We start from the raw sequence: 10846 nt of genomic DNA, 5'->3' as shown, positions 1-10846 counted from the left end.
AAAATTCAGCATTCAAAAAATGAAGATCATGGCATCCAGTCCCATCATTTCATGGCAAATAGATGGGAAAACAATGGAAACAGTGACAGACTTTATCTTTTTGGGCTCCAAAATCACTACAGATGGTGACTGCAGCCATGAAATTAAAAGATGCTTGCTCCTTGGGAGAAAAGCTATGACCAACCTAGACAGCATATTAAAAAGCAGAGACATTACCTCGCTGACAAAGGTCCATCTGGTCAAAGTTATGGTTTTTCCAGTAGTCATGTATAGATGTGAGAGTTGGACCATAAAGAAAGCTGAGCACTGAAAAATTGATGCTTTTAAACTGTGGTGTTGGAGAAGACTCTTGAGAGTCTCTTGGACTGCAAGGAGATCAAACCAGTCAATCCTAAAGAAAATAAACTGAATATTCATTGGAAGGACTGATGCTGAAGCTGAAGCTCCAACTTTGGCCACCTGATGCAAAGAACTGATTCATAGGAAAAGGCCCTGATGCTGGGAAAGATTAAAGGCAGGAGGAGAAGGGGATGACGAGGATGAGATAGTTGGATGGCATCACTGACTCAATGGACATGAGTTTAAGCAAGTTCTTGGAGTTGGTGATGGACAGGGAAGACTGGTGTGGGGCAGTCCATGGGGTTGCAAAGCGTTGGATACAACTGAGCGACTGATCTGAACTGAATGTGTTAATATTATTGAGCATTCCTTTGTCTTAGACATTAATCACCAAGTTCTATTGATTCTTAAATCCTAAATATCTCTTAAACTCAACTACTTATTTCTATTCCCTCTGTTACCTTCCAGATCCAGAACATCGTCTTTCACCAGATTCCTATAGTCTCCTAACTGACCTCTACTCCCAATCTTGTTCCCTCCTTTATGTACCCTGCAGCCAACTAGAATGACTTGTTCAAAATGTTTAAAATCATTTAAAATATTCTTATGGTCTTTAGGACAAAGTACAAACTCCTGCTGCTGCTAAGTCGCTTCAGTCGTGTCCGACTCTGTGCAACCCCATAGACGGCAGCCCACCAGGCTCCCCTGTCCCTGGGATTCTCCAGGCAAGAACACTGGAGTGGGTTGCCATTTCCTTCTCCAACAAACTCCTAAATACAACTAAAATCCCTGGACATTATATATAAACTAGATATAAGATATAGACTCTTAAAGGTGAACAAAAAAAGGTATACTGGCTAAAGACCTCTAAACCCAAGAAATGACATGGTAGTGCATTCTCCATGGACTTCCCTGGTGGCTCAGTCGGTAAAGTGTCTGCCTACAATGCAGGACACCTGCGTTCTGACTCTGGGGTGGGAAGATCTCCTGGAGAAGGAAATGGAAACCCACTCTAGTATTCTTGCCTGGAAAACCCCACGGACAGAGGAGCCTGGCAGGCTACAGTCCATGGGGTCACAAAGAGTTGGACACAATTGAGCAACTTCACTTGCAGTGCATTCTCCAGATTTCCTTCTTTGCCTCATATACCCCAGACTTGGAGCTGAAGAAGTTGACAACTCTGAAAAAGGAGGCAGCACATACATAAAAACCCCATAAAAGCCATTCCCTTTAGTCAAAGGATCTGGGAAGGGGCAGGCTAACAATGCAGAAAACTTTTAGATAGTAACCACTCTATTCCCGCAAAATAATACAGAAAAACTTTGACCTCCAGTCCAACCATCTCTACCAGCAAAACCCAAGTAGGGATGCTGCCCTCACCAGTGTGGTGCCAGAGAAAGGGGAGTAGGAAACCAGAAATTTCATCCCTGATGGGTATACTAAATAGTGGAGACCATGGGGACAGCCTGGACTTTCCTACCTCTATTCAGCAGTAGTAAGTCATCCTTCCTGCTCACCACTACAGTGGTGAAAAAGGAGGCCTAGTGGAGACTTAGAATGTTCACCACTAACTTAGCAGGAATGATAATCAACTGATGTCAACACCAAGATGACAGAGATGTTAGAATTATATGACAAAAATGTTAATGTAGCCATCATAAAATGCTTCAGTGAACATTATAAATATAATCAATATAAATGAAAAAGTATAAAATCTCCCCAAAGAAACAGAAGATATAAAGGAGTACCAAATGAAAATTTCAGAATTGAAAAATAAAATAGCTAAAACAAAAAGCTAAGTGAACAGTCTCAACAGAAGAATAGGGGGCAGGAGTCAGGCAACATAGGAAAGAATAAGTAAACTTGAAGACAGAGTAATAGAAATTACACAAATCTGAATGAGAAAGCAAACCAAAAAGATAAATGAAGAGAGCCCCAGAATCCATAGTACTGTAATAAAATGACATGCCTGTCACTAGAGTCCTAGGAAGAAAGATTAAGGTAGAGTTGAAAAAGTACTCAAAGAAATAATGAATGAAAAGTTCGCAAATTTGGCAAAACCCATAAGCCTATAGATAAAAGAATCTGAACAAATTCCAAATAGGATACATCTAAAATAATCCACACCAAGACATATTGTAGCAAATGTCTCAAAATTAAAGTCAAAGAAAAATCCTCGAAAGCAGTGAGAAAGAAGTGACATCTTACCACCAAGAAAAGACAAAACAAATGGCAGTGGATTTCTCATCAGTTATACTCCTGTATTTTAGTAATGACCATGTGAACACTGAAATTAAAATACCATTCTAAGTGGTTCAAAAATGAAATAAGTATGCTGCTGCTGCTAAGTCGCTTTAGTCGTGTCCGACTCTGTGCGACCCCATAGACGGCAGCCCACCAGGCTCCGCCGTCCCTGGGAGTCTCCAGGCAAGAACACTGGAGTGGGTTGCCATTTCCTTCTCCAATGCATGAAAGTGAAAAGTGAAAGTGAAGTCGCTCAGTCATGTCCTATTCTTAGCGACTCCATGGACTGCAGCCTACCAGGCTCCTCCGTCCATGGGATTTTCCAGGCAAGAGTACTGGAGTGGGGTGCCATTGCCTTCCCTGAAATAAGTATAAACCTAGCAAAACATAAGAAGGCTTGTCTACAGAAAATTCAAAGTACTAATGAAAGAAATTAAAGATCTAAACAAATGGAGAGACAGACTGTGTGAATGGATTGGAAGATTCAGTAAAGATGTTACTCATCTCTAAACTGATATCTAAGTTTGATGCAGTTTCTATCAAAATCCCACAAAGATTTTTTTTTTTTAGACATAGGCAAGTTTTTTAATAAAATTTACATGGAAAGGCCACAAAGCTAGAATAACTATTTAAAATAAGAGAAAAAATGGGAGAGGGACTTCCCTGGTGGTCTAGTGGTTAAGACTCTATGCTCCCAATGGAGGGGGCACTGGGTTGGTTCCTAGTTGAATAACTAAGATCCTGCATACCCCACAGTGCAGGAAAAAAAGGAAGAAATAAGAGAAATTCCAAGATTTATTAAAGACAGTAATCAAGACTGTATGCTATTGGTAAAGGGATAAACACTAAACCAATAGAATAAAGTATTCAGAAATAAATAGATCTCCGCATACATGCCTAACTGATTTTTTTAAAAGATACAAAAGCAATTCAATGGCAGAAAGATAGACTTCTCAAAATATGGTGCTTGAGCAACTGAACATTCATAGATTAAAAACAAACAAACCCTCAAGCTTAGCTTCACAGCTTATGTAAAAATTAACTCAAAATGGATCATAGACTTATAAGTAAAATTTAAAACTACAAAACTTTAAGATAAAAACATAGGAGAAAATCTTCCAGGTACAAGGCTAACCAGAGCTCTTAGTCTTGACACCAAAGTCATTATTCATAAAAGGATTAACCGACTTCATCAAAATAAAACTTGTGCCCTACAAAAGACTATGTTAAAACTATGAAACGACAAGCTACAGATGGGGACAAAGTATTTGCAAACCACATATGTAACAAAAGACTAGCAACTAGTATGCATAAAGAGCTCTCAAAATTCAACGGGGAAACAAAAGGAAAAGGAAATAAGAAAGAATCCAATGAGAAGACAAAATACACGAAGTGACATTTCACCAAAGAGAACATAGTGATGGCAGATAGGCACACGAATACTATGAATAACCATTATGAAAATGCAAATTAAACCCACCATAATCTACAATACATACACATTAGAATTTCTTAAAAAAAAAAAAGGATAACAGCACCAATGCTGACAAGGATAAAGAGAAACAATCATAACAATCATTTACATATTTCTGGTGGGAATGTTAGATGGTATAACCTCTATGGAAAAGAGTTAAGACAGTTTCTTTGAAAACTAAACACACAGCTTCCATACAATCTAGTTATTGCACTCCTGAGTATTTATCCCAGAGAAATTAAGACTTATGTTTACATAGAAAGCTATATAAGAATTCTTATACAGCTTTATTTGTGATAGCCAAAAACTGGGAATAACTCCCATGTCCTAGAATGGGTGGAATGGTTAAACCCTGGTACACCTGTTTCATGAAATACTACCCAGCAATGAAAAGGAGGGAGGTATTGATACAGCAACTGGGGTGAGTCTACAGATAATTGTGCTTAGTGAAATTAGGCAATGTCAAACATTTACAATTACACAATTCCACTTATACAAAATTCTTAAAAGACAAAATTATAGAAATGTAGAACACAATCATTGTGTCAGGGGTTAATGAAGGACTGGGGGCTGGAGAAAAGTGTGGCTATAAAAAAGCCAACATGAAGGATCTTTGTGCTGATAGAAATGTTCTGTATATCGACTGTACCAATGTTAATATACTGGTTATGATATTTTACTATAATTTTGTAAGATCTTACCATTGCGGGAACTGGTGTAGGCTGTACAGAATTTCTCTGCACTATTTCTTACAACTACTGTGAATATACAAGTATCTCAAACTAAAAATTGCAGTTAAAAAAAAAGAGAAGTAATAAACTGGGGAAAATATCTGTAGCAAGCATATACGGCATAGGATAACAAAATCATTTTACAAAAAGCTTTAAAATAAACATTTTTAAAAGTTTTAGTAAAAATCTTTTTAAAAAGCTTTAGTAAATTAATAATTAAAATAGTAAAATTCTTCCAGAATGATAGGGAAATAGATGTGTATATATAATTTAAAAAAAATAAAATTGCTATTAGAATTTGGAAAAAAATTTTATCAGCATTCAAAGGAATACAAATTAAAACTTTAATAAGGTATAATCGTCTTTCTATGAAATTGGCAAAAAAAAACCCCTAAATTTAAAAAAATATATCCAAAGATGACTAAGTTGCATGAAAAATTGCTCTTGTATATTCCTTGGAGTACATATATTTGCTAGTGTTAACTGTAAAAAACGTTTCTAAATTTTGACCTAGTAACCCAAATTCAAGAATCCATCTGAAGAAAAATAAAAATGTCGTCAAAGATGTACAACCAGTAATGCTCACCCCAGCTTTGTTTGCAATAGAAAAACTTGGAAACAAGCCCATGTTTAACAATTGGGAATGATTTTACAATTTACATATAGTACATACATACAATGGAATTATCTAAAAATTATGCTTTTAAGAACACTTACTGACAAGAAAATGTTCAAGATATATTAAGTAAAAAACATACTAATTTATCACTAAGTGATTCTCTTTGGGTCATGGGTTTACAGAGTTACATTTTTTTGTTTCTACTTTTGATATTCCAAATCTCAGAGTGGGAAGGGCAATACACAAAGCATAAAGACTCTCAAAGAAAAAAATGTATAAATTGGTTTTATAAGTGTTTTAAATTTCTACATGGAAAAATCAAAATACAAACAATACACCTGAAAAAATATTTGTAAAACTATGACACAAAATTCTATTTTCCTTATTATATAAAAGGTTGTATGCATCACTAAGAAAGAGCAAACCATAGAGAAATAGACATGAACAGACTATTTCCACAGATAAAATATAAATATGAAAAAATGTTCAACTCATAACTAAGAAATATACATAATAATAATTACTAGCTGGCATTTTTTTCACTTATCAGATTGGACAAATGTAAAAGTTTGATCAAGTATCTCACTTTCAAAGGTGTGAAAAAACTGGCACAACTGAAAGTGCATGTCTACACAAAAACATGCACACGGATGTTTACAGCAGCTTTATTCATAACTGCCACATCTTGGAAACAGCCAAGATATCCCTTCAATAGGTGAATGGATAAACTGTGGTACATCCGTACAATGGAATACTATACAGTACTGGAAGAAATGAGCTGTCAAGCCACAAAGACATGGAGGGGACTTAAATGCATATTGCTAAGTGAAAAAAGCCAATCTGAAATGGTTATGTACTATATGATTCTAATTATATGATATTCTGGAAGAGGCTAAAATATACAGTAAAGATACCAGTACTTCCATGGGCTGGATCAGAGATATCACTTTGCCAGCAAAGGTCCGTATAGTCAAAGCTATGTAGTCATGTAGGGATGTGAGAGCTGGACCACAGAGAAAGTTGAACACTCAAGAATTGATGCTTTCGAATTGTGGTGCTGAAGAAGACTCTTGAGAGTCCCTTGGACTGCAAGGAGATCAGATTACTCAATCCTAAAGGAAATCAACCATGAATATTCATTGGAAGGACCAATGCTAAGCTCCAATATTTTGGCCACTTGATGCGAAGAGCCGACTCATTGAAAAAGACCCTGAAGCTGGGAAAGATTGAAGGCAAAAGGAGAAGGGGGAGGCAGAGGATGAGATAGTCAAATAGTATCACCCACATGAATCTGAGCAAACTCTGGAATAGTGAAGGACAGAGGAGTCTGGCATGCTGTAGTCCATAGTGTTGCTAAGAGTCAGACACGACCTAGCTGCTGCTGCTGCTGCTGAGTCACTTCAGTCGTGTCCGACTCTGTGCAACCCCATAGACGGCAGCCCATCAGGCTCCCCTGTCCCTGGGATTCTCCAGGCAAGAACACTGGAGTGGGTTGCCATTTCCTTCCCCAATGCTACTGAACAACAGATGGAAGGTTGGGAGAAGGAGAGATGAGTAGGTGATGCACAAGGCATTTTTTAATATAGTGAAACCATTGTGTATGATATTGTAATGGTGAATACATGGCATTTTACATTTGGCAAAACTGAAAGAATGTACAACACAAAGAGTGAAGCTTAAGGTACTATGGACTTCAGTAATAATAATGTATCAACAGTGGTTCATCAGTTGTAACAAATGTACCAAACTAACATAAGCTATAAATAACAGGGGAGATATTGGGGGAGGAGAGCAAGGTACGTACGAACTTTGTATTCCTTTTAAATTTTTTTGCATGCCTACGAGTGCTCTAACAGAATAAAGATCTGATTTTTAAAAACTGGTCCCATTGGAGGATTCTATGAACTAGCTGTTCTGAAAATTATTAAACATAGAGGAAGATTCAAGCATGCGATGCCTTTCCAACACACTGGACCACTGGGGACTCAAACAACATATGGGAGGCACTTTCTCTTTATAAGACATATCTCAGCTAATAAAGGAAGGAATGACATCCCCTTTTTTAACACCTGATCAATTAATCTACCCATGTAATAATCATCAAAGGCTGCTAATATAAAAACAGACATACCAGATTGACAGCACATCTTGACAAAAAACAAAACAATCAACCTGAGTCTGACAAAGCCTCTCTAGATCTAACTACCAACTTACCAAAACCATACTAAATGGTACTATGGGGTGATATAATCAGCAAAATCCATGCTGTGTAAAACCATAGGTCCAATGACCGATTTCTTTGACAAATTTCAAAAAGGGGAAAAAGAAGAGGTATAGATTAAACGAGATTTAAATAAACTAACCTCAATATGTAAATGTTATTTGGATCTATTTAGTTTCATTCAAACTAAATTTTTTATTATAATTTTACTTATTATTTATTTTTGGCTGTGCTTGATCTTCATTGCTTTGCACAGGGGTTCTCTATTTGTGACAAGCAGGGGCTACTCTCTGGTTGTCGTGCTGGACTTCTCACTGTGCCGGCTTCTCTTGCTGCCAATGGGCTCTAGGCACGCAGGTTTCACTAGCGCAGCACACAGGCTCAACAGCTGCAGCACGGAGCTCTAAGGCACACAGGCTTTGCTTTAGTAGCTGGGGCACACAGGCCCAGTAGGTGCAGCTCATGGGCACTACAGCAGGGGCTCAGTAGTTGGGGCACACAGGCTTAGTTGCTCGGGGGCATGTGGGATTTTCCCGGACCAAGGATCAAATCCATGTTCCCTGCATTGGCAGGCGGATTCTTATCCACTGCGCCACCAAAGTCCAGGCTGATAAAATTTTAAAATTATTCCACAATCAGAAATTTGAACATTGACTAGATTTGATGATTTAAAGAATTATTAAACTTTTATGTGTGGTATTTTTGGTAGTGTTTTTTTTTTTTAAAGCTAATAGAGCTTCACACTATCATATTTACAAATAAAATGAAAAAGTATCTAGTGCTTAATCCAACATAAAAATAGGAAAGAGAAAAGGGGGTTAGGTGAAATAAAATTGGTCATTAGTAGATAATTGTTGAAACTGGATGCTGGGTACATGGGTTTATTAATCTGTTTACTTTTGCACATGTTTAAAATTTTCCACAGCAAAATTATTTTTTAAAAATACGCGACAGTGGACTTCCGTGGTGGTCCAGTGGTAAAGAAATCACCTGCCAGTGCAGAGAACACAGGTTCAATCCCTGGTCCAGGCAGACCCCACAGGCCATGGAGAAACAAAGCCCTTGCATTCCAGGGCTCACACACCACAACTACTAAGCCCACATGCTGCAACTACTGAAACCCACTCCAGAGCCTGTCCTCCACAGCAAGAGAAGCCACTGCAACGAGAAGCTCGTGCCCTGCAACGAGAGTAGTCCTGGCCAGTCATTACTCGAGAAAGCCCTCACCCAGCAACGAAAAGCCAGCATAGTCAAGAGTAATAAATAAATCAATGATTTCATAAAATAAAATAAGCAACAGTAGTAAACAGTAAAAGTGTCTTGAAACAAAACTTTTATACTCCTTTTTATAATACAGCTACCTGTGAGGGAGTTATTTTTGATCCCTGCTACTCCCTCAGTCACCGTATCCATTCAATCACCAAATCCTGTTGATTCTACCTCTTAACTATCACTTCCTCCCATCTAGTCCAAGCTAAATTTGACCTGTGCACAGTACACTTCTACTCCTGCCTACTTTCAAAACTGTAGCCAGACTGGGGTTTTTTAAGAACACAAATTTGATCATATCTAGCCTTTGCTTAGAATCTACTGACGACTTCACACTTAACTATCAGATAAAGGCTAAAATCATTCAATGTGCAATTTGAGGATTTGCAAGATCTAGTCCAGCCCTGTGTACCTTACCAGCTCCATCTGGAGGTGCTCTCCCTTATCTTTCTTTTTTTTAATTTCATTTATTTAACTCTCCCCTACCTTTCTATACTCCGGCTGCTTCTTGAACTTGCCATTACTCATTCTCACCTCACAGCATTTACACGTGCTCTTCCCTCTACCTGGAATGCCCTCTTCCTTACATACAACCTTATCCTACAGATCTCACTTTAAATGCTACTTTCTCCGGGTAGCTTTCCCATTATTCTTGGTCTTGGTGAGGTCAAATTTCTCAAACTTTTGTAACAACTTATCAAAATTGAAGTTTAAAACTGTTGAAGTTATGTCTCTTTGATGCTATAATTTCAAAGAGAGAAGGAACTAAACCCTACTATTGCATTCCCAAAATCTAGCATTTTGTCCTGCACAAGGTCAATAAATGTTTATTAAACTATAAATGACTGGCCTGATAAATGAATAAATAAATACTTCATAGCTCAGTCGGTAAAGAATCTTCCTGCAATGCAGGAGACCTGGGTTCGGTTCTTGGGTCAGGAAGATCACCTGGAGAAGGCAATGGCAACCCACTCCAGTATTCTTGTCTGGAGAATCCCATGGACAGAGGAACCTAGCAGGCTACAATCCACGAGGTCACAAGAGTCAGACATGACTTAATGACAAAACCACCACAAATTGTGAAACAGAATTACCTGTACCATAATTACAAAATTACAGTTAACCTTAATGGTGTTAGTCGTGTCTGTGTGCATGTGAAGTCACTTCAGCTGTGTCTAACTCTGTGCAACTCTATGAACTATACAGCCTGCCAGACTCCTCTGTCCATGATATTCTCCAGGCAAGAATACTTGAGTGGATTGCCATGCCCTCCTCCAGGGGATCTTCCTGACCCAGGGATCGGAACTGCATCTCCTGAAACTCCTGAACTGCTGGTTGGATTCTTTACCATTGAGCCACCAGGGAAGACCATGTTACTCATACTCCCAAATACAAAATTTGGAAGGCTTCCATGTATATGTGTATAAACAAACAAAAAGAGACAATAAGTGAGAATGATCTCATTACAAATCCAGGTTACAGTCCTTCACTGATACTCCAGAAGTATTTAACAACAAAGGAATAGGGATGTATCTTAATATATCATTTACCTTTCAAAGGTGGCACATATATATTCAGATAAAAGTTTTGATACAAGCTCCAATTATGTTATTTGGATAGAATACTCAGATCCTCTAAAAGAGTAATAAGATAACATATCCTAAAATTTTACATTTATATGCAATTATTTAAAACCAGCTACTCTGGAGAAGGGAATGGCAACCCACTCCAGTTTTCATGCCTGGAGAATCCCATGGACAGATACCTGGTGGGCTACAGCGCAAGGGGTTGCAAAGAGTTGGACACGACTGAGTGACTACCACTACCACTACTACATATATAGTGGACTGCACAGTCTCTTAAGTCTTATAAAACGGGAGAATTTACTAACCTATCAAGTAAAATCAAAGCTTAAACTTTAAAGATTTAAAGATTAGATATTCATAACT

This window comes from Bos mutus, chromosome 10, assembly GCF_027580195.1.
Source record: "Bos mutus isolate GX-2022 chromosome 10, NWIPB_WYAK_1.1, whole genome shotgun sequence".
Lineage (NCBI taxonomy): Eukaryota > Metazoa > Chordata > Mammalia > Artiodactyla > Bovidae > Bos > Bos mutus.
This window is presented reverse-complemented; position numbering follows the sequence as displayed.